This window comes from Miniopterus schreibersii (genome assembly GCF_964146895.1).
Source record: "Miniopterus schreibersii genome assembly, chromosome: 2".
Taxonomy (NCBI): Eukaryota; Metazoa; Chordata; class Mammalia; order Chiroptera; family Miniopteridae; genus Miniopterus; species Miniopterus schreibersii.
The window spans coordinates 170,054,454-170,072,906 of NC_138102.1; the positions used below are offsets into that span (position 1 = coordinate 170,054,454).

At 45.7% G+C, this 18,453-nt stretch overlaps 1 protein-coding gene across 2 annotated transcripts in view; it reads left to right on the forward strand.

The window, feature by feature from the left end:
- Positions 1-430: 430 nt before the first annotated feature.
- ELK3 (ETS transcription factor ELK3) overlaps positions 431-18,453 on the forward strand; it is a 60,041-nt gene continuing 42,018 nt past the window's right edge. The window contains exon 1 of one of the 2 annotated variants that reach the window (XM_081131021.1): positions 431-492. The gene's annotated coding sequence lies outside the window, so the exon portion shown is untranslated. Of the gene's footprint in view, positions 493-1,362; positions 1,758-18,453 lie in introns of those variants that run through there. The other variant, XM_081131020.1, reaches the window with a different exon arrangement.

The following is an 18,453-nucleotide window of genomic DNA, read 5'->3' on the forward strand; positions in this document are numbered from 1 at the left end:
GTGAACCGTCCACGCCAGCCTGGGAGCAAATGTGAACTGGACTGTCCTCTGAGTCAGGTGCTCAGGCCAGAGCCGGGGTGTGGGGCTGCTAGTAACTAGATAAGACTAAATACAAAATAAATACAACCCTGGCCTTTAGGGGCCTACAGTTGGTAAACAAACCCTCTTTCTGAAAGATTACAAAAGATAAATAAGCAGAGGAAATCTTAGAATGAGGTCCTTTAAAAAGGACTCCCGCCCTGCCCCAGGGATTCTGACTTAATTGGTTTGGGTTGTATGGAGATCAATAGTTTTCAAAGCACCCCCAGTGGATTCTGAAGTTAGCCGAGAAAGTCCGGCCCTACCGAAGCGGGAGCGCCGGCGGTTGAGGCCAGGTGACCGAGGTTTTAACGAGCCCCCCGCCCCCACGTGAGGCGGGTGCGCGCTCAGGTTTGAGAACCTTTGGTCCCAGCTGCCAAGGAGGGGAGGCTTGGCAATGGAGGGCGCCGCAAGGTGAGCAGTTAGGGTGGCAGCCCGGGGCCGGGGTTAGGGGCTCCTCGCCGCACCGCCTCCTTCCTCTCAGCCTCGGGGCCGTGGGCCAGCTCCCCTCGCTGAGCTGGGCCTGAGTCTGGGGTGGGGTCCAGTTTTGAGACCACAGAGCCCCCCTGCAGAGCCTCGGTCTCTGGGCCCGGGGGTCGCCGCGCATTTCCCTCGGAAGCTCCCGAGTGGGCAGGAAAGGGCTGGCCTGGGGTAGGCCACAGTGAACGGCCAGAAAGGTCGCTTCCCGGGGAATCCTGGCTCCCAGCGTATGGCTGCTCCTCCTTTTCCCCAAAGTGGGCCCCCTTCTCTGAGCACTGGCTTTTTTTTTTTTAATCCCAGACAGGAACTGTGTCCATCCCCAGACAGAAGCCGTGCCTCCTTTTCTGCACATCCAACATCTCATCCTGAGCAATCACGCCCCCACCCACGATAAAAGCAGCCCTTGCCCCAGAGCAACCAAACCCCGAACCCCTCTCCCGATGTCCCCTCCCCAACGCTTTCATCCCAGCGGGCAGAAAACAAGTTCGGCGGCCTCCCCACTTCGGGCCTCCCCACTTCGGGCCTCCCCATCTAGGCCAACTGGGTAGGGCTCGACCCCACTACCGTGCCCAGCGGGGTCCCCAGCGCAGGGACCCCCGGGGGAGAAGAGGGATCCCCGGGTTCGCCCCAACCAGGGTCATCGCCCCAGCGCACTGGGGGCGGCTTCCCTGGGTTTCTGGCTGAGTTGCGCCCCCGCCCCCCGTGGGGAGGGGCTGCGGCGGCTAGGAGACTCGTAGGGTCTGGTGGCTCCTCCCCTGGGGTGGCCGAGCAGGAAGCGGGGCGCGCGGCGGGCGGGGGCGCGGGGACGCGCGGCGCGGTGCGGGCGAGCGCGCGGGGCCGAGGCAGCGGAGTATGCGCGGGCCTGGGCGGCCAGCCCCGGCGCACAGCCGCGGCCCGGGCGCGCGGCGCGGGGCGGAAAAGCCTGTTTACACAGACTGCACACCGCCTGGGGAATAATGCAGTAAAGGAAGTGAGCCGGCTCGGCCTGACTGCTCCAACTTCCTGCTCTCACACACACCAGAGGGGAAAAAAAAAGAGGAGCGAGAGAAAGAAAAAAAAGGGGGGGAAAAATCAGGATCTCATTACAAGAGCAACAGACCGTCTGCAGACGCCTGTCAGCATGGAAAGTCGGGGGCTTTCGCCCGGTTCCTCCTAGAAATTCCCCCGAAGAAGGATCTTGAAAGCTCCCCCGCATCTGGGTAGGTAGCAAGGCTTCTGCCTGTTGCTGGGACAGTTGCAAAGTTTCGTTGGGGGTGTTTTTTCCTTTCTTTTCTTTGGTGGGGGTTGGGCGGTGGGCTCCGCGGGGTGGGCTGCCGCCCGGGGGTGGGGGGCGGCCGTGGGGAGGGGGCGCAGCTGGGATGCTCCTGCGCCCGCGCGGCTGCCCACCCAGCGGGAGCTCCGCAGCGGTCCGCGCACCGCGCCGGGGGCTGCGGCGACCCCGGGGTGGCGGCACCCGGCCCTGAGGCTGCCCTGAGAGCCTAGAGGGGGGGGCGCACTCGGGGAGCAGAGGACGGTGAGACTTGGGGACCTCAGGAGGAGCGGTGACTGGAGCAGGCTGCGTGCCTGGAGGCTGGACCACCGCTGACCTGCCTGCTGGGGCGCCCCTTGGGGTGGCAGTGGGCACTGATGCTCGGATTCTGGAAGGGAGACGGGGTGGAGAGAGCAGCGAGGGCGTGCGGAGACACGGGGCTGGGGGCTGTGTCCACTCGCTGGGCAGGTGACCCCGGCCCCCGGGTCACCGCCTCGGGCGCACGCCCAGCAGGACCTTTAAAAGCCGGCGGAGCCTTTACTGGACACTGTTTGGGAGGACAGGACAGGAGGAGATGGGCTTGGCGCCCCCAGCTTTTTAGGAAGGGGCTCTTCAGCTTCCAGCGGAGTGTTGGCCTGTAGTGCTACTGTAACTTTTTGGGGAGGGGGAAATGAAAAATTTTGGAGAGTTAAAGAAAAATAAGAGGTCTCGGTTTTATGTTTTCTGAACTGAATCATCCTGAGGACAGGCTGCAGTTAGGCGGCGGGTGGGGGTGGGAGCAAGAAATGTTATTTCAGAAACTGCAAAAGGGGCTTTTTCGAGAGAAAAAAAATAAAACGAGTGTCGGGAGAGTTTCTGGCTTGTCTGGAAACTGCAAGACTAATTGCCATGCGCTTCCGCTTTGAAACTGGCAGCAGACAGCATCTTGAAAATGACTCACTAGAGGAGCTCACAAAGAAACTGTGGTTTGCTCCTTCTCAGGTTTATGTATTTGTGCCTTTTACAGTTTCCTTTGTAGTGTTGGAGGGGTCCCCCTCCCCTTCCCCGCCGGCCCCCTCCCACCCTCCCGCTTTTGGAAGCCCCTGGCTGGTCTTTAACTCCCCCCAGAACCCCAGCCGGGAGGGGGGAGTTAAGGGGGAGGCTGAGTTGTTTTTGGAGTTGGCTGGGGAGAGGGTTAAAGGGATTCTGCTGCTGCAGGGGGAAAAAGTTCCCTGAATTTTCCACTGGCTGCTGCAGGAAGAGAGAGCCCCTTTAGTCATTGCTAAGTAATGTCTGCACACACACCAACTAATCTCATTAGGAGTTTCCGCTGCTCTGCACAGGAGGGGTTTTGTGCAGCCACCGTCGGGCGGGCGAGCAGTGCGCTGGAGAGGGAGACAAGTTACGGCTTTATTTACTTCGAGGTGCAGCCGCCAGCCCAATCTTTTCAGGGTAGTGTCTATGAAAACTTTGAAGTCACGTTGGATTTCGGACTTGCAGGTTTTTCTTTCCCAGTTGTGTGTGTGAAGTTGCTATTGCCTAAGTAGCTCAACACACCCATCCCATCGAGTCTGAGCTTCAGTCTTTGTTGGGGGGCGGCGGAGGGGGGGGGGGGAGGCGAGGCTGAGGAGATGGGAAATCAAGCCTGTTCCAGGCATCTATTAATGAGCTCAAATCAGTTTCTGAGCCTCATTGCCTTCTTGCCAAACAAAATACCCTGTGATCTGTCTCCCTTTCTCTCTCTCCGTGACACATTTATTTGGGAAAGGTCAGTTATGAGTTTCAATTTATGGGGATTATAAAATACAAATTGTGTTAGGAGGGCACGTGGGTCAGACAGTTAAGAAGACTGTCCATAAGTGTTTTTAGAGTTTCCAGTAATGATCCTGCCTGCAAAACCCCCTGATGGTCTTTCTATGCCAAATATAGCAAGGGCCTTCTGGCCTCCCCCCTCCCCCCTTTTTAAACCTTTATGCGGTGGAAATGTGTAGAGTTACTGAAAAGGGTCAAGAATTTGAAGGAACACAATTGGAACTGGAGGGCTCCTTTATTGACAAGGATGTGTTGCTGTCTTGAAGGTTTCTAAGGTGTTGGCATTTCTTTTATGGTGGCAAAGCATGTCCTAAAAACAGCCCAACCAGCCTGACCAGGTTTGTGAGTCAGTGGACATGAGTACAGGATGTCCCTAACACTGTGCCTGGCACAGAGTAGGTGCTCACTAAATTGTTGCATTGAAAGCTGTGAGTAGGATAACAGGACTTAAATAGATTTAAAAAAAAGCTTTGCAAAGCTAACGTCATTCGGCACGAGCATTTCTTAAGGATGGAGGTTGTAAATATTCTCTCAAGACTCCATTTGCTTCAAAATGAAAGGAGATAATTAGAAGTCTTCATTCCAATAAATTATTTGGATAGTTCTCACCTGGGAGTAATTTTGCCTCTCAGGGCATTTGACAGTATTTGGAGACATTTTGGTTGTCGTAACCAGAGGGGGTGCTGTTGGCATCTTGTAGGTAGAGGTCAGGGATGCTGCTACACATCCAATAATGTATAGGACAGCCCCCTCCCCCGCAAAGAATTTTCCAGCCCAGATTGTCAGTAGGGCCCAGATTGAGCAACTCTTGTTTGCATTAATGACAATAACTCTTTTACATGCATTCATTTCAATGAAGAGGACATTAAAACTCATCAGTTGCATTTTTCTGCCACATATATAACACGTGTGCGTGAATTTTCTTTCCCTTTCACTCTCTTTTTGATAATATGCAAAAGCATGACACGTAAGTGAAGACATTGTGAGCTGAATTAGACCATATCTGAGCCTCACTCACTTGGTATTAATGCTTTTTGAACCAGAATGACAATAGCCTGGATAGAGGAGAGCAGTGATTTTTTTTCCTAGCCCCATTTGAATTTTGAAGTTTCCTAAACAGTTGCTAAAGACCTCCTTTTTTTCTTATTTAAAAAATTTAATAATTCAAAATTGCTAGTATACAGTAAATGTAACTCTGAGATCATATATTGAAATTTATATTTGTAATAACTTTTTGGAACTTGGATCTTTTCCTGAAATTGGTTTTAAAGGACTTCCAGGCAGTGCATATAAATTTAAAATATTCTTTTCTTAGCTGTCAGATATTGAATTTTGTGTGTTCTGTGCTATCCAATTATATTTATGTATCCGTCTGATTCAAAATCCAGTATGGTTGCAAAGCATTACCTATTGACAACTCCAGAACACTTAAAAAAAAATCCAAGGATGTGACCTCTTGGAATAGGGTCTTTTTTCACTGATGAGTTACTGCTTACTAATTAATAGCTTTACTCCTTTGCAGCCCTATAGAATGATCTAGCCATATCCATGTTTCCCAGACCTGGGGTTCCTCATTAAGTTTTAAAAGAAATCGGTTCTCTGTCCATTCTGGCTATGCCCTGGCAGTAGGCACCTGGCTTCCGCCCCTTCCTAAGGGCCTGCAGCCACACATACATGAAGTGGCCCAGGTCGTTTGAATAAAGGACCTTACTCCTGTCAGATTTTTCTGTATGTTTCAGGCAAGAGTTTTTTGGGTTTTTTTTTTATGTCCTAGTTATCCATAATTCCTCCTCGTCTTCATAGTTTGAATTGTAATACATTTGAGATCACACTAGCATAACAAAATTTTCTAAAGTTTTTTTCTTTTTCTGTTATAAAAATATTAATGTGAATTACCATAGGAAGATTTAGAAAACCACAAAGAAAAAAATAAACATCTCCCTTAATCCCATTTTTAACGCTTGGTGTATATTTTTCTGTTTTTTAAAAATGCAAATGTGTGGATACATACACAAGCGTTTTTAATTGCAGTCACACTATGCTTTCTGTTTTGTAACTTATTTTCCCTTAAACAGATCATGTAACATTTTAATAACTAATACAGAAGACCAGAATGACCACACATAGAACTTGTATTTATTGATCTAATAAATGTGTTGACTCAACAGTAGATTGACATATTTTCGACATGGACTTGTTCAGTGTTTTTTGTCTTTGTGGCTCCAAGTAATGTTCTAAGAATGCTGCCCTCTTGAAAGACTCAATTCATATGTGGTGTGAAATTCGGGATTTTGCTGAGTTTCTCTATGATTTAAGAATGAGTCATGATTTGCAGGAGAATATGAAGATGTAGTAACAGGAAGTCCAGGGCACTCCACATCAAAATAGAATGTTCAGTGATGAGAAAAGAGAAACTAGGTTAAACCGAAAATACGCCTTGAACTTACCTAACTATAGGAGGGAGGGAGGGAGGGAAGTGCCTCTTGCACACTTGGACAACTTTTTATTTAATACTGTTTCTTTTCAGCTCAAGATTGCTATTGCCCATCTTTGGCCAGTTTGAATTGAGATCATCCAGCTTTTGGGTTGAAACCGTAGCAGTGAGACCATGGGAACTCTGGTTTTACTACCTCTCATGCAGCCCTAGTAAACTGAGTTGTCAACATGTGTGTGGGTAACCTGTTAACAAATCCTAAAGGCCTTCAAAAATGGTAGATTACTTAGTCTTTTAAGTAACTTGTGCAGAAATTTGACTCTCCATGATTCCTATCCACACCAAAATAAAAGTGAGCTTTCATCCATTACTGGAAACTTACGTATATGTCAGGTCAGCAGTTTAAAAGTAAACTTTAAATTGGTCATTTCAGTAAATTGGAATTTGGTCTGAATTGCCACTAGGAATTAGCTCATTGACTACTTTATGTGTTTTAATTCCATTTTCTGGAAAGTAATTATTAAATTATTGTAAGAATCTAAAGGGATTATTTTTAATGTGGCCATGAGATTTATTTGTATATTTTTAAAGAAATTAAGACAGTGGTTATACTAATATATTTTAATTTGAATTGGACGAAATGAATTTACTCACATACATGTTCTAAAAAGTTCATAAGTATTTTTAAAGTTACCATATTTAAGAATAGGACCTTATTTTCCATGCACAAATATGGGAGTGATGCTCGGCCAGCGTGGCTCAGCAGTTGAGCACCCACCTATGATCCAGCAGATTGAGGTTTGATTCTGGCTCAGGGCACATGCCCAGGGTGTGGGCTCGATCCCCAGTGGGGGGAATGCAGGAGGCAGCCGGTCAGTGACTCATCATTGATGTTTCTTTCTCTCTCCCTTTCCCTTCCTCTCTCTGAAATCAATAAAAATATATTAAAAAATATATATGGGAGTGATGGGGTAGGTATAATGCACACTTACCTGATACCTTCTTTTAGACTGGTGAGGTGTTAGGGGTCTTCTACTGCAAGTAATAGAATAAGGAATCTGCGACCCTTGGTGACTTTTTTAAAAAAATTGATGTAATTACATACATGAAAACACAGATTTTAAACATGAATGTATACACTTGTGTAATCCCTACCCCCTCCCTCCAGAGAATATTTTCATTTCTCCAAAACATTCCTGGCTATTTTTTTCATTATATTATGGCATTTTCATGATTCTACCATGTAGGTTATTAAACCCCAGAGCACCTTGATAAGATAATGCAGTATTTTTATTTCATCCGTGTGTTTAAAAATAAATCATGAGAATATGTGGATTTCTTTATGTGATAGGGAGGAAAAGTCCCTTCTACATTTTTATTATTTTTTTAACCCTCACCTGAGGATATTCTTCCATGGCTTTTCAGAGAGTGGGAGGGAGAGAGAGAGAAACATCGATGGGAGAGAGACACATCAATTGGTTGCCTCCTGCATGTGCCCTGACCAGGGCTGTGAATTGAGCCTGCAACCGAGGTATGGGCCCTTGGCCGGAATCAAACCTGTCACCCTTTAGTCTGCAGGCCGACGCTCTAAACACTGAGCCAAACTGGCCAGGGCCCTTCTACAATATTTAATGTCACTTAAACTAACCAAAAGTAATATATATATATGCTGCAGGAAAAAGTAGATTCCCCTAAGAGGATATCACTTAATCTTCCTAGACTTCAGTTTCCCTGGCTGGTTGGTAAAGTGAATTAGAGAGACTTTCAAGGCAAAAGTTCTATTGTACTACTTTTTTGGAGTAAAGACCTTGAGTTCTTCTAAGAGTTGTGAAAGTGTGATGTGAATTTTGCTGTCATTCCCAAACAGCTGACTTTTAGACATATACAGCAATTTAAACAAACTGCTGTTTTGGGGTGGGAAAAGGGGTTCCCTAAAACTTTCCCCTTCAATCCCATTGTGTCCCCTTATTGAATGAGGAACACCCAAGGGAGGGTCAGTATTAGGGACTGTGCTTACCTTTCCTCCTTTTTTTGAGGGTGTGACAAGCACCACTTATTTCTAGTGACCCACACTTGCCTGATTCTTGAGGACACCAGTTACTGATCTGGGTTGGGCACTGAGAAGGCCCAGAGAAGGTTTTTATCACCAGGTTACGTCCCTAGGCCGTCCTTCTGATAGTCTTTGAAAATGATCTCCATCCTGGACGGCAGTGTCTGATGGGTCCCACATTCCCTCTCTCCCCCTCCAGTTCCCTTCTCCACCCATAAGCTAGAGCAATCCTTTAAACCCATGTCACTCCTCCAGTTAAAATCTCCCAGTGGCTGCAGCAACGATAAAGACCCAGATCCTTAATGTGAGCTGCAAACTGACTGGGGCCAGCTACACTGGCCTTTCCTCAATTCCTCCAATATGTAATGTGCCCTCTGGAATTCCCTTCCTTGCCCCCTACCCCCATTGATTTTTCTCATTCCACTTTGCCCAGCCAATTTGTAGTCATCCTGCAGGTCTCAGCTCAACCATCTCTTCCTGGAGGAAGCCTTTGCTGGTCACCCAGACTAGATCTCCCATGGTCATCTGTCCCTGGTCTTTGGAGCCCATGCCACAGGCTGTATTCATACGTGTCCTCATTATCCAAGTTCTCCCTCTCCAAATTCTTACTACCCAAACATAGGTATGCATGGAACAGTTTCAGATAGAAATTTCTGGAGCTAGAACCGGTGTCCCTCATTAATGCTCCTTATCCCAAACTCAGGAACCAAGCAGATTTGATAGCACAATATCCAAAGTCACCGTCCAAACCCCTGAATCCATTGTGAGGGATACCTGCATATGTATGTGTCACGATGTGTTTCACATCTGTCACGCACATTGGCTTGGGTCTGTAAGCTCCCTCTAGGCCCGCATCTGTTTTTCTCATCCTTATGTTTAGCCCAGCACTTTGTACAAAGCCTGGCACTCACTGAATTAAAAATAATCCGAAGGGGAATAAACTTGCCAGAATAGCCCGTTCCCCTCCCTCCACTTTGCCATTGGACTTGACAAAGCACTTTGTTGACATGCATAAATCCAGCTCTTTCCTAGACAGTAAATTACTTGAGTTAATAACAGGCATATCTCTTGGTTAACCCATAAAGACAGCCAAGAGGATCCTCTATAGAGATTAGATTGTTTTCCGGAATTTTTGTCCAGACTTGCAAGAAAAATAGGTGTACAGAAGGCAGGTTAGTTTGTTAAATATCCAAGAGGACAACATTAGCCCTGTTATTGATATCAGTGTTACACAAAGAATCATTGGTTAACAGTTTAGTAATTCATAGGATAATATAGCCCGAAAGAATGTGAAGTTCTTTCCATATTAAAATTAATCATTCTATAGCATCTATCATTAGGCCTTTATCAAGACTTCAGTTGATCAGTTGAATTTCATAATACAGGGTGGGGCAAAAGAAGGTTTACAGTTGTTCATATGGAAAATAATACAGTAATAAATAATACAAGGGTAAACTGTGTTTCTCATACAACAATAAACCTACTTTTGCCCCACCCAGTATCCACAGTTAAATGTTCTTCATTTATACTAACACCTGTGTGTAGCTTTTGTCTTTTTTTTCCTTTTGTCTTTTTGTCTGTAACTTTTTGTAACTAATGAACGATGTTTGTGATTGAGTTTTAAAATAAAAAAAGACTCTGCCTGTGTGATTATGAAAAGATGAATGACTGAGTACCTGAATTGTTTTTGGAAGAGGGGGGCTAGATCTGTTCATTTCAGCTGGGTTTTGCCAAGGAGCCGTCTGTTGATAGAGCTTGATTAACCAGAATGTATGATTAAGGAGATTTTTCTCCTTGTCAGAAGAGAGAGATTAAAACAACAACGAAACAAGCCCCAGAACTTATTCCAGGACGTGCTCTGGGGTGACTGCAGGTCCCCCGCACTGTCTGCGCCTGTGAGCGCTCGCCATCCTCAGGAGGATGAACCAGGGCCCGGAAAGGTGGGCACCCTCGTTAAGCAAGAGAAGGGCTGTAGACGTTGGAACAACTTCCCAACACTAACAGTTAAGAACACTTCTCCGCTAAAACTCAGTGAACTGGAAATGTGACTTCCCCAGTATTTCCTTATTGGAGTTGGGAAGGTTTGTCCTTAGAGCCTAAACTGTAAGCCCTTGTTGTTGGAGTTATTTGAAAATGAAAGAGAGAAGCATTGGCGATGGTGAGTGTGTGTGTGTGTGTGTGTGTTGTGTGTGCGCGGGCACGCGTCTCTAGATGGGGGCTGCAAGAAGGATGTCTGAGCCTAAGAGAGTGGGACAGTGGACTTAGGTTTTTACTCCTCTGTGCAGAGTCCCTCTTATCTTGCAGGGTTTGAGCCCTAGCTCTGTACAGAGGATTGGAGCATAAAGGAATGGTTGCTAAACGTCACCCCCAAAAATCATTGCTTTACTGTGAGAACTCGGGAGAGAACTTGGGTGTATTTATGTAATTTTCAGGAGAAGAAAAGGCTGAGATTCCCGTTAATTTCAGCAAGACCTATTTAAAACATACAGGAAGGGACCAAACCATGCAGTGTTTTTGGAAGACCACCTGGAGATGTGGCACTTCAATCTTGTATGGCCTGGCCATTTGAAATCCTCTGGAATCTAGAGTTCATGGGCGTTGGTAGGGAAGTGATGTCTGCTGAGGCCCCCGCCTGTTTTCTAAGCACCAGACTGTGATCATTTAGACCAGAGGCCGTTAGATGGTAGAGCATTGCTTTTTTTTTTTTTCCCTGACTTTTTTTTTTAATCCTCACCTAAGGATATGTTTTCTTATTGATTTTAGAGGGAGAGGAAGGGGAAGAGAGAGAGAAACACTGATCAATTGCATCCCAACGGGATTGAACCCGCAACCTAGGTATGTGCCCTGAGCAGGAATCGAACCTGCAACCTTTTGGTGGACAGATGATGCTCCAACCAGCTGAGCCACCTGGCCAGGGCTCTGCTTTTTTTTTTTTTTTTTTTTTTTTAAAAAGCATTTTAGAACAAATTCTCCAAGTGCCATTGTGAGTCAGGGTTGGAAGCAATTAAACCCAGGCAGAGAGATGTCATCACGTTGGTGCTGGGCGTGCAGCAGAGGGCAGGAGGGCCTGCGATGGCCTCACTTCCTCTTCGACAGTCGAGGCAGAAAACGGAAGCGCCACTCGGTGTGCCACTCAGCATTCCTCGACTTTGCCTAAGTCACTTGTTCAGGCATTTTAGTACTAATTCTCCATTCTACATTTATGATAACATGGATAAGTTGAGTAATTTTGAAGAGTGTTAGAAATTTCTTAAAGTTAATTACTTGCATTACAAAAGCAGGCGCTTTCAGAAGATGTCTTGAGTCACACAAAATGACCCAGGTGCACTGGGCTTCTCAAAAGCTCGGAATCACCGCTCTCAAACACGAGCACTGCTCTGCTTTGATTCAAATCAGAGCCGAACCACAAGAACGGCATCCTCCTCCAGGCTTTGCCACATCCTTTGCTTTTTTTTTTTTAACCTAAATATTAAGACCTACTAATTTGTTTTTAGGAAAGTGGAAACTTTAAGGCCTTGATGTAGAAGATCAGACATGCACCAGATGATTAAAATATAGAAAGGGTGATTTAAAAAAAAAAAAATTATTATTTTTTTTTAGCAAGGGGGAAAAGACCATTTTTGGCAGGATCTGGCTTTTATTTTGTACCGTTAGTATAGTCACATTGTACAGTTATTGGAGGGGTAAGTAGAGGAACAAGTTGTATGTGACATTTCATAAAGCACCATGCCAGTGAGTGGATGGCAGTTTCCTGCATGGGAATTCAGAGCCAGCAGGACACTTTGGGCTCTGAATCGAGGTGTGATGCGAATGCTACCAATAGCCATTCTCCGTGTGACACGGAGGGATGAACCATCAATCTTCCACTTGATGACAGTTTTGTTATTTTTATTTATTCAATGCAGTTTGAGGGGTAAATAAAAAAAATTAGGTTTTAGGCATAAGGCTTTGGGAGATGATGATTTCCTTTTGAAATCATGCACTGTCCCTTCTTGCAACAGTTCTCTTAGAAATAACTGCACTCAACAGGGACACCAAGATATTTTTAACGTGTTCCACTTAGCGGAGTTTGCTTGTGCGCCAGGCTTCATGTTAGATAGACGTTCAGGGAGAAAGTGAGATGGCTTTTGCTTGGCTTTTTACCTGCATGCCCTTATATTTTTTGTGTCATGTTAAGGAGGACTTTATTAGGAGTTGTTTAAATTTAGAAGAAATGCTACATTTGACGTCATCATATGTATCTAGACTTGATGTCCACGTATGAAAATGTAAGAGAAACATATGCACATGGAGAGAGTAAAGCTGTAACTGAGTTACTACCTTCAGGACTCTCGAGGCAGCTAAAACCACCACAGATGTCCACCACATGAGCAGGTGATGATGTTTTGAAGGCTGCAGAGTCACTGTTTTTTATAGATCCCTCTCACAGCGAATATATTATCATACCAGATTTATATATACATGTTTATGCTTAGAATTTGCACATCCTAAACCATATAAGAGTTTTGCTGAGAAGAGCACCAAAGAAAAGCAGTGAGGCTAAAGTGACCGCAGAATCTAGAAGCCTGGAAGAGTCCAGGTCTTGCTTAGGTAACCTCCCCTCTGAGGTAGCTCTTTGTGCTTCTGAAAAATCTCTGAAGAAGATGTCACAAAGCCCTGGCCAGTGTGGCTCGGTTGGTTGGGTGACCCTGGCACTGAGGGTTGCTGGTTTGTGGGCTCGATCCCCAGTGGGGCGTGTGCAGGAGGCAGCCAATTGATGTTTCTCTCTCATATTGATATTTCTCTCTATCTCTTCTCCCTTCCTCTCTCTCTCAAAATGAATAAACGATTCTTAAAAAAAAAAAAGTCACAAATACCAGCAATTTATAACTAGTTTTGGAAGAATAGTGTCTAGAGTAGGACCCAGAGATGAGCTGATGTCAGTATTATCCAGCTAAGTCTTGACATTGCCAGAAACCAACACATTATGGTACATGTTAAATTTCAGAAAAAGGAAGAAAAAAAGGGTTTAAATACTATTAGCCATTTGTAAATTAGCAGTTCAAATATACCATATTATGAAGTTTTTAAACAGATCATATATGTTTAAGCAATGTCAAGATCAGCTGTCTGGTATATACTATTTCAAAAAGACATCTGAAGTGGTTTTAGTGGATTTACTCCAGAGAAGAGGGAAAGATAACTTTCCCAGGAATGCCGATGTTGGGGACAGTTTTCTTTCGTGACTTAACCATCCAGAAATGATGGAAGGAATGGCACTTTATCATTTTAAGTTCAATGGAGAAGACAAGAGAGTTCACGGTTTCTCTGGGAAGACCACGGCTCCTCACCCTTTGGGGCCCCTGCCGGGACTTGCTGTGAAGGGAAGCTAGGAGAGGGTCAGGGGTTCCAACTGCTGTGCCCCATTCCCAAGTTTCGCAGCCTGGTGTGTCACGTGTGCGTGAGAAGCAGACACTGGTGATGAGAGACATGATCTGGTGATGGCAGTAAATGAAGACACCAGCTGGCCCTGACCCGTTTGGCTCAGTGTTTAGAGCGTCAGCTGGTGGACCGAAGGGTCATGGGTTCGATTCCTCGTCAAGGCCCGTAACCACGTAACTCAGTTGCAGGCTTGGAGGCAACCAGTCAACACTTGATGTGTCTCTCTCACAGGGATGTTTCTCTCTCCCTCTCTCCTTCTCTCTTCCTCTTCTCTCCCCTCCACACACTCTAAAAAAATCAGTGGAAAAAATATCCTTGGGATTAGGATTAAGAAAAAAAAAAAAAAGAGGAGACCAGTTGAATGGACCTATGGGGCGGGGGCAGAGGGCAGGGGCTGTGGGACCCGGGTGGCTTTGGTGCGACGGGAGCACATGGGCCACGAGGAGAGGCAAGGCTCTGTACCTTTCCCCGGGTGCCGCTGGGGGTAGGACTGCCGTGCGGATGTTGGAGTGGCCCGACCAGGTGCAGCCGGGCCAGGGCCAGGGGAGGGTGTACAGATGGTTGCCTTTCTGCCCCAAATGCCCGACGCTGCAGCAGTTCAGGGGTGCGAGCACAGCTCTGCACATTTCCCGGTGCCCAGGGTTCCTTGGGAACCCTCCTGAGAGGAAGGGATGGTGTCCTACCCACACCCAACCCACCCGGGACTCGTTCCTCCCTGGCCGTGGTGTTGGCCCAGTGTGTGCACGTGAGAGAGGCAGGGCAGCCTGGCAATGGCTGTCGTCTGTGCGGGTGGCCCCAAGGAATGCCCCCAGGAAGGAGAGTGCCATTGTTAGACATATTGCAGGTTGCCAGTGGTGGGAAAAGAGCAATGTCCAGATTTCTAATGAGAAGAGGTAAGGCCTGAATTTTCTTTTCTTCTCTTAAGCATATTTTATCTTGCCTTTTTTTTTTTCTAATGTTTCCACTGGGTGGTGCTGCAGGAATTCCTACCTTTTGCTTTGGATCTACCCTTCCCAGAAAGACGCTGTAAAGCATAATGGGAGGAAGTCCTGATTTAGAAAGATTTTACAGTTTCAACACAATAGAAGAGTCTGGAGGATGCTCTGGCAGGAAACGGCTCAGTTTCTGGATGTGGAAAAACCACCATCATTTTGTATCATGCAAGTGTTCTTACCACGCTGGGCATATACTTTTGGCTTTCACCAGTGTGTTATTCAGCACAGACCAGCTCTCAAGTTCATCTCAGAGGTTATGATTTCATTCCAGTGGAAGTGGTATGGAAGATTTGCTTTGTTTTCAATTTTCGTGAAATTATCTTAACAAAGCACCTAAGCAAATAAACATTTTCTGATGTGAAGACACAGATTTTAAACATGTATCTGTTAAGCTTTATTGAAGCTGGAGGCATTTTCCCCTTATTTTAGAGATCATTTGCACAGTGTGTTGATCAAAAGGATAACTTAGATTTTTACTTTCAAAATACTTTTAATTGTAAAAAGTCTTTTAGTTTGATAATATTTATGTTTGGAGGGGGTAGGGTTGTCCGTATCCCCATTTCATAGATAAAGAAGTTGAAATGGAGAGAAACTGACATCCCTGCCTGAGAGCCCTGATCTTTTAAGGCTGGGGACAAGGTGAGGATTTATATGTTCTGACCTCTTTCCCTTGTGCACAGAACCAAATTGTATTAAGATGAACAGTAAAAAAAATTAGGTAAAAGGCTTTCCATCCAGAGGCCTATGAAATACAAGAAACAAGGGGAGTATGGAGGGAAAATACCCACTAGAAATTAGGGAGCTCATTAAATTGAAGCTCAAATTTCAGAACAGTTAGCAAGATTTTAAGTAAATTTTATTAAATGCAAAACAGCTCCCCCCCCCACGTGTGTGTCATGATCCTCCATGAAATCCCAAATATTTCTTTCTTAGAACCTGAAACAGGGCTTCCCCAGAAGTGTGGGTTTTTTAAAATTAATTAATTAATTTTTGTAATACTCACCCTAAGATATTTTCCCATTGATTTTTAGAGAGAGTGGAAGGGAGGGAGTGGGGGCAAGACGGGGGAGAGAGACATCAATGTGAGACAGACACATTGATTGCCTCCTGCAAACACCCTGACCGGATTGGGATTGAACCTGCAACCCTCCGGCGCACAGCTGGTGCTCTAACCACTGAGCAACACCCTCCAGGGCCAGAGGGGTTTGTTTTTAAAGGAAAAACTTAGAGCCCTTCAGGGTGCTAGGTGCCACACTGGGTGCTGTCATGCCATGTCAGTGCGGGTCCCAGCCTGTCCCTGCTCACATGGGAAGTGTTTTTCGAGATTCGTTTCTTCATCATGGGAGTGGCTCAGGTGCTAGGCCCCTCTCTGGGACCAGGCTAGATCACTGCTGACTGTCATCTTCTCTCTCGTTCCTCCGTCTTATGTGCACACCCCGAGTAGGCGGATGCTGGAGGAGGCGTCCTTCCTGCCCGGAGGCGCTAAGTCACAGAAGGTACAGCTTCTCACCTTCATCCTTTAGTGTTGGATGAACCTGGAGCATAGCTAAACCCATAGACAGATACTTTTTAAAAAGGGAAATTGGTTTAAAAACAAAAACGGTGGTGGGATGGGTTTGAAGTTCGTTTCTTAAAACAGAACCAATTGGGACAACTGGAGTGACCGATGAGGCAAAGTCAGAAATAAACAAGGAGATTTCCTGATTTGATTCCTAGTGGGAATGTTGTATTGCCCTAAGTTAAACGGAGACTCTTCTCGTAGCAGCGGTGAGGTGTGCATATGAGAAATGGAGCCTCTGCTAGAAGGAATACGTGTGGTGATTAAGAATCTGGACTGTGGAGCCTCGTGCCCCTGGATGGGAGTCTCTGCCTCTGTTACTCCTGTGGCCAGGAGTGGCTTAGTTCACCTTTTTAAGCCATGACTTCCTCCTGGAGTATTAAATTCAGACAGCATGTATCAGGCACTCAGCACAATGCCTGGCACATAAATGCTTATCAAATGTTAGCATTTAAAAAGAGAGGCCCTTATTTAAAGAAGCACTGGATTTTTTAAAAAATTTTTTATTTGGTATGAGCCTTATTGAGAATTCCATGGAACCTCAGTACTGCTGGAGGGGGACATTGTAGCTAGCATTTCCTTTAGCACAGGGCTCTTTATTTGAGGTTTATAAATTACCGTGAGGGTTTTATAAATCCCACTGAAATTGTGTATATTTTATATCAATATATCTTTTTTTTCCCCTAGAGAATTTCAGATTCTCACACAGGTCCAGGGACTAAACACAGGAAGAAGATACTGCCCTGGGGATGTGATTGTGTGTGGTGTGTACGTGTGTATATGTATGTTCTCTCGTTACACGCTTTAGGCTGTCTATATAAAACAGCAATTTCATGAAGCTCAACCTAACAGTTGGTGATGTTAAGAAACATAATTTGAAACAGTATTATGATGAGAGATTATAATGGGGTATGATAACTATAGCTTATTTTCATGTTATTTATCAAAGCCTCAAAAGTTATAAGTCATCAGGCAGCCTTGGGCCAGTAGTAATCATATTTATCTGAAATAACCTCTGCTGTGTACAGTATTCTGAAATAGGCATGAGTTTTCACTGGGGACTTATTGGTAGCTTTATCACATCTAGTGAATCATTTTTCTAGTTCCATATTCTTTGATTCCAAATGACTACTGTTAGGAGCATTTGCTTAGTATTTTTTTAGAATTAAAATACTTAGAATTAGAAAATAGTTAGTATTCTTCCCCCCCCCCCCCCCCCCCCATTGAACTCATGGGGCTAATTACTCTGAGGAGGAAACCAGTGTCAGTGTGATTTCTTGGGCCCTAAGTGTTCTTTCAGAGAGCAGGGTTTGGCCGTCGCGTTGAGGGTTAAAACAGAGGTGACACACAGGCAAAATGAAACCGGAGCTGCAATTACAAAGTGGGACAGATGTAGGAGGCCAGGTTTCCTGTGGCCCATTTTCCAGTTTCCTGCCTGCAACCTGCAGAACAGGAAGCTGAGTGTTACCGAGTATGAGAACTGCAGCGCCCGGTGCTTCGGGCCAGAACTCGGACACGCGCAAACAGCATGGACAACCAAGACAATCGCAGAGAAAGTGAACGCTCGGGTGTTAGTCCAGAAATGTCTGGGAAGCAAGGCACGGCCCAGCCATCTGTTCAAAGAAAAAGCACTGCCAGTAGTCTGGTGAAGGCCTGGGGTGGGGGGCGGCTGGCTGGAGGGGGGCAAAAGGGGGAGAATGGGGGACCCATCTGTAACACTGTCAACAATAAAATAAATGAATAAAAAGAAAAAAGAAAAAGCATTGTCAGCGGAGCCTGCATGTCCATGTGGGACTCTGTGGGGGCACCTGGGGGCTGTCCCAGGTTGTAGGAACCTCTGATTTTTACGGCCCTACTCATCTTTCAGGACATGGTCTGCTTTTTCATGCAGTTGGTTACCTGGAAAGATTTTCCCTGCAGTGCCCAGGACTTCTAAATCTGTTTCCTGGGCAAGCTGATATATGAGGGAGGTGGATATGGTTAACCGACTGGCTATAATGAACTACAGCCTTTCTTTGGGAAGGCTGGGTGACCAGTTGGCTGCTTTGATCTAGCAGGCTTGTGTTCCTTTAACTGCCCAATAAAAATTGCATCTGATGCTTTCAGAGAAGAGATTAAATGGTGATGGGTACCTTGAAGACTTCAGATCGCACACGCTCTATTCGGGTGCTTGTGTCGCTACCCGATGTGGGGAGATGCAGGGCTCAGGCGGTCAGAAGACACTGGAAAAGTGGAGAAGTCCATCGTTCTCCTGAAGGAAAAAGAAAATGATTTCATGTCTAGGCTTTTTGACACATAGAAGAGTCTCTGGAGTCAGACGTTACCCATTTCAATGGTAAAGAAATTAAGATCCAAAGAAGTTTAGATTCAGTGCACACCTTTTCCAGAATGCCTGTT